Here is a 6,000-nt window from a genome sequence, read left to right as displayed (position 1 = left end):
ATATCAACTTTCTTTCCAAACAAGCCTGGAAATGGGCTCAGGGGAGGGAAAAACAAAACACTCTTACGACTGCATTGTTTACTGAGCTATTAACTTGGGACAAGGAGTACTTCTTTATGAAAAAAAAGAAGACACTGTATTGATAGGAAAAAATGACAGTGATGGAAGCAACCCATGAACCAGTGGGGGCACAGATGGGCCTCCCTAAGGGTAAAGGAACTACTGCCAATTGCGTGGCAAGGATGATTTCCGAGGCTGAGCCAACCTCCGTTACGCTGATCCCAATCTGTGCCTTCTGCCTCACCCTCTCTGAATCAGCCCGAGGCTGGCAGAGGTCTCTGAACAGGGCTGGGATTTTTGACCTGGTGGGCTGAAAACAATCAACACTGTCCAAGAAACAAATAGAGCACAGCTGTTTTCAGAAGGGAAAACAGGCAAGCTACTCTTTCCCAAAGGGAGCATCCTTGCCAAGATAGGATGCCCTCAGGGTCTTCCTGCACAGGGCACTTAAATGCTCTGCTGCTCTTGAACAGGAAACGGTTCAGGCCTCCTGGCCACCACCACACACCTAAAAACCAGAGACACTCAGCCAGCCAGGGGATTGGGGATTTAGAGCAGCGTCTCCTGGGTGGGTCAGTGAGCTGTTAGTGGCTGCTCTTTCCACTAACGAGCCTGAGGCTCCAGAGGCCACTTGGGCCAAGCAGCCCTACTCTGCTGGCTCCTGTGGCCACAAAGTGGTCCCTGAATCTAGCCAGCCTGATGCCTGCCACCAGAAGAGAGATTGGAAGTGGACCACAGCAGTTCCAAGGCAGGTAGAGCCACCCCAAACAGAGGAAAATTGGGTCTGTAATGTTATGTTCCATACTAGTGGTCTTCAGATTATTTCCTAGAACCCCTAAGAGTTTGCAGAACTCTGGAAGAAGAGAGTGGGGTCTCTCTCCCAAACCCCAGCTTCCAAAGGCAGTTCCGTCATTATCTATGTATTCATTGGGCTTCTCATCATTTTGTTGGAAGAATGGATTCTTAACTGATAATACTAATAGCTCATATTGGGTGTGTGGGTGCATGCGTGCGTGCAGGCACATGCCTGCCAGACACTGCTGGGTGTTTTTTAAATGCCATAGCTTGTTCCTTCAAACAATTCTGTTATTATCTCCACAGCGCAGTTGAGAAAACAGAAGTCAACTATCTTGTTCATGGTCACAAAGCTAGTATGCGGGAAAGCCAGTAATTGAATCCTCCTCCCTCTGACCTGGAGCCTGACTGTTATTGGCCTCGGGGAAGGACCACAGGGAAAATCAACAGAGGGAGGAAAATAAAAAGTTAGCCTTTCACTAAAGCAATCATTCTCAGCCTTGCCTGCTCATCGGAACCATCTAGGAAGCTTTAAAGATTATGGACTCCAGGCTCTCACCTCTGGAGACACTGATTTAATGGATTTGAGGAGCAGCCTGGACTTAGGGATTTGTTTTTAAAGATTGAGAACCACTGCGTTAGAGGAAACAGTGATGGGAATTTAGTAATTAAAATTACATGTCAACACTGATTTGAGGGTGTCAAAGGTAGGAATTTGCCTCGTGGCAAATTACTCAACTGATGGTATAAAAAACATCCTTTAAGAAAGAGAAAGAAACAGCAAAACTGCTCCTGTAGCTCTGGTGCAAAGTGATGAAGACTTTTTTCCCTTCTTTCTCCCTCATGGCTCAGCTATGAACTTGAGAGCATGTGGTGGTCACTAATTTGATGGGGCTGATGTGGAGAACAGCTCACTTGTAGAGGAGACGGGGAAGGACATAGGGAAACTGTAAACTGGGAATCCAGGGCCCTGTGATCGCATTTTTTATGTACCCAGTCCAGGACCGGAATTGGGTGGGGCCCATGAGGTGCTCAACCTCGGGCACAAATTTAAGAGGACTCAAAAAAAAAAAGGAAACAAAACCCCACCAAAACCCCTCAACCATCAAGATAATTTAGTGCCATATTAAAAATAAAAATTAATGCAAAAAACATCCATGGTAAATGAAATGTCAAGAATTTAAATACAGACAGGATCCGACAGGGCTGGGACTGGGGCTGGGGTGAGGGAAGTGGGCTGTGTGGTGCAAGTGTGGTTGGATCTCCTGTCTTTATTTAAAATGGATTTTTTGCATTAATTTTGATTTTTAAAAATACTGCAGGCAAGCATTATTTGTCTTGTGCCCTATAGCGAGCCCCAGTGAACATTCCCTTGAGGAGAGTAAATGACTTTTTTTTGGCTTATTCAGATCCTTCTGAGTTGAGGGAGGGGAATATCACAAAAGCATCAGAATATTAGAGAATATTAGCCTCCAAGAGGCCTGATGGGATTTCCTGCATCATAGTGAAGGCTTCAGCAGAGAAATGACCTCATCATTCAGAGCCAGCAGGTGAGAAGAGAGAGTAGAAAACCATGCAGGGAGAGAGGAGGGAGGGTAGGCTGAGTGCAGGACCAGCCCGTGTCATGAAGGGCAGCCCTGGAGTCCCTATCTCTGTTGATTCATTAGGCTGGGATGTGGTCTGGGCCCGAACACACAACTAAAACTGTTACCTTGGTATATTACCCCTTTAGCACTCAGTTCCCTTATCTGTAAAATGGAGCCAATAATAGACATTCCTCATGGGGATGTTTTAAAGAGAGATGACCTAATACATAGCCGTGTGGTCTTGGACAAGTTTCTCAGCTCTTCATGCCTCAGTTTGGCTCACCTATGAAATGGGAATAATACAGCACCTGCCCAAGGGTTGTTGTGAGGATTAAATGGTTAATGTCTATAATGCATCTAAAATAGGGTACTACTGAATGCTTTGTAATTGTTTGCTAACTAAAGATTAAAATGATGCCTGGCATATAGTAATTTTTAATAAATGTTAGAAATTTTAATTATTTTCTGCTTATGTGACCCCCTCTCCTTCCATCTCTCCAACTGCAGTGATTGATCAGGGAGTAAGAATCTGGAGCCCAAGATTTGGGTATTTCTAACTGCAGTCTTAGGATGGGATGGTGGGAAGACTCTTTTCCCCCTGTAGTCCCAAAGTTATTGCTGCAAAGTCAGGGAAGAAGCTAATCAGCAGTAGGAGAGAAGAAAGCTAACAAAAATAAATTTTTTTTAAAAAGCAAACAAAAATAATATTTGAAAGGAGGGGAGCAGAGAGAGGGAAAAAGACAGACACAGAGAGATAGACAATGATAGTCAGAGACAGACCTAATGGTATTAGAGACATGGTTCCCATGTCTGGAGTCCCAGAAGTTTCTTGGTTTTCTGTCCTTCTGATCATGGTTGAATAAAGAGCTCTTCTTTCTGTTCTGTGAGCTACTTTTATATATATATATATATCTCAATAAATCTAAGCAAGTTTTAGTCAGGTTTCTGTCTCTTGCTATCAAAAGAATCTGGAAGAACACCACTTGATTGGGAACAGTCACCTCCCATTCTTTATCTAAAGGGTCTCTTTCTGAGCCCTTGGTCTTCTGAGATCCCATGAACGCTTCCTCAGTAACACCAGCAGCATTCTGGCATATGTGGTGTACACCAGCACTGTCAGTTACTTAGCTGAGAAACACTAAGTGCCATCACACTGAAGTGCGTTCTTTGCACAAAGAATTGTGTAAAACATTGCACAGTGGTAGGAACCTGGGTCATATTTGTCAGGGAAGTATGTTAACTTCGGGGTACAGTTTAGAAAACTGAAGTAAAGAGATTTCATCAGAAAACACATTTCAGAGCTGTAGCATAATAAAAAATAAATATTTGGTCTTTATCCCAGGTTCTTGGCACAGAAAATCCCAAAACTCCTTGTGATTTTCTGAGTGATAGGAGTATTTTATGTTATGAATAATAAGCTCCTTTCTGACCGAATCTAAGTTGATGTTAATGAGATGACAAACGGTGGGACCCTCAGATAGATTCAAGGGAGGGGCTGACCACAACAGAAAGACCCAATGTAAGGTTAGAGTTTTCATCCTCACCCTCAACCTCCAGCGAGAAGAGAAGGGTTGGAGATTGAGTTCCACCACTAATGAATAGGGATTTAATCAATGGTGCCGAAGTAATGAAACCTTGATAAAAACTCTTGAACAATGAGGTTCTGAGAAGCTTCCAGGCTGGTGAACTCATCATGGTTCTGGGACAGTGGAGCACCCAGGAGGGCATGGGAGCTCTGTGCTCTGACCCCTACCCAACCCCTTACCCTGTGGATCTCTTTCATTTCGCTGTTTTTGAGTTTTATAATAAAACTGATTGTAAATATACCTCTTTGCTGGGTTCTATGAGTTCATGATGCAAATTATTGAACCTGAGTGGGGTCTTAGCCCCCCAACTTTTTGGACTATTTTTTAAAATTGAGGTTTGACATAAAACATTTATGTTAGTTTCAGATGTACAACATAATGATTTGATATTTGTATAGAAACCCCCGAATTTGTAGTCAGCCAAGCAGAAGTGCTGGTGGCCTGGGGACCCTGTTACCCAAAATACTGGGTTCGTCTCTTAGTGGGTGTAGAGCCGAAAGACACAGCCAAGCCAAACTGGGGAGAAGGAAGGATTAATTGCTTGCAGCAAGTAAGGAGAACACAAGGGATCATTCCCAAAGCAGTGTCTCCCCAAACAGCAAAACTGGGGAAGTTTTAAGGTAAGAGTACATGCATATTCATGAAGGAGCTTGGCTGGTGTATGCATATTCATGAAAGGACTTGAGCAAAGGAGAATTCATCATAGAATTGGTCGACAGAGTCCAAGCTTTGGTTGAGTGAAGTTACGAGGATCAGAAAAGGTTAACATAATCATCCCTCAGGTTATGACCAGACTGGGTCTCGGTGTGTTGTTACAATCCTCCACCCAGGGAACTAACTGTTCAAGGGCAAGCATCGTGGCCAGCCTTAGCTCACAAAATGGCTTATGGCAGAAATGGCTTCTCTCATGTCAAGAAAGCCATCTGTAATTCTCTTTCTCTGGGGACTCCTACCCTATCTGCTTAACAACCCCTGGCGTCTGAAAGGGGGGGCATCTTGTGAGAACTAAGCCTTCACTTGCAGAATCTAGTGCCGACTCCAGGCGGTCAGTGCTAGATTTGGATTGAATAATGGGACTCCCCATTAATGTCAGTGAATCAAGGCTGGAACCAGGTAAGAACTCCTAAATCAGAATCCTGCCCAGGCTGAATCATCTTGCGGTGCCGGGAAGCCTCTGTTGGCTTAGGATTGCAGGTCCCTCGCCCTCCCGCTGGCAGCCATGCTGCGCATCCCCACCAGGCATGGCCCGTCCAGTGCGCGCGACCAAGGGTGTGCGTGTAGCCCTACGCCGGTGGACACAGGGCGCAGCCGCAAGCGCAGCCGCCCCCTCCCTCGTCACGCAGCGCACGTTGCACGTTCCTGCGGAGCCTGTGCTGCGCACTCGGCCTGCTTCTGAGTCGGCGTTTCGCAGGTAGCACGGCAGCTCCCTCGCGGCCTTCTCTTCAAAGTCAACCCTCCGCACAAGAGTTTGTGAAGGAATAAGATGAGGAAAAGAAAATGAAAGGAAAGAACTTCGGAGGAACTGGTCATAGGAAGGCTCTTCTGAAAAGCGGCCAAGCTCTCAGTCCTCTACTGTCTCCAGAAAAGCACTTTAAAATACTTAAAGACTGAGCAAAATTTTCAACAGATCCTTTTGAAGTGAAAGAAAATAGATCCGTGATAGGTGAGTAAACCACGTCACACCAAGTTCTGAGACCCATATTCTACCTGGTATGATAATGAGTTCCACCCGGGTCCACGTTCACATATGAGGTTTATCCAATTTGTGATTTTTTTTTTTGCTAAATCTCCTCAGAGTGGATCTCATTGCTGTGTAAAAGCAACACCGTGGAATTGGATGTATCAAAGGTGGTATAAATTACAGTGGTAATGGCGTTCTGGAATCAACCTGTGAGTGAACTAACCTACCTGACAGACTCCTAGACTTTGTTTGAAAAACAGTTGTGAGGGCCAAATTATATCCATCAAAATAC

At 44.9% G+C, this 6,000-nt stretch overlaps 1 long non-coding RNA gene across 1 annotated transcript in view; it reads left to right on the top strand.

Annotated features, from left to right (window-relative positions):
- The first annotated feature begins 5,473 nt into the window (after positions 1 to 5,473).
- Positions 5,474 to 6,000, top strand: part of LOC140689478 (uncharacterized) — a 171,639-nt gene continuing 171,112 nt past the window's right edge. The window contains exon 1 of the long non-coding RNA XR_012064467.1: positions 5,474 to 5,690. This is a non-coding gene — a long non-coding RNA (uncharacterized lncRNA). The remainder of the gene's footprint in view (positions 5,691 to 6,000) is intronic.

The sequence above is a fragment of the Vicugna pacos genome, chromosome 26 (genome assembly GCF_048564905.1).
Source record: "Vicugna pacos chromosome 26, VicPac4, whole genome shotgun sequence".
In the NCBI taxonomy this organism is placed as follows: Eukaryota; Metazoa; Chordata; class Mammalia; order Artiodactyla; family Camelidae; genus Vicugna; species Vicugna pacos.
Note: the sequence above shows the minus strand (reverse complement) of the source record. Positions and strands in the feature narration are given on the sequence as shown.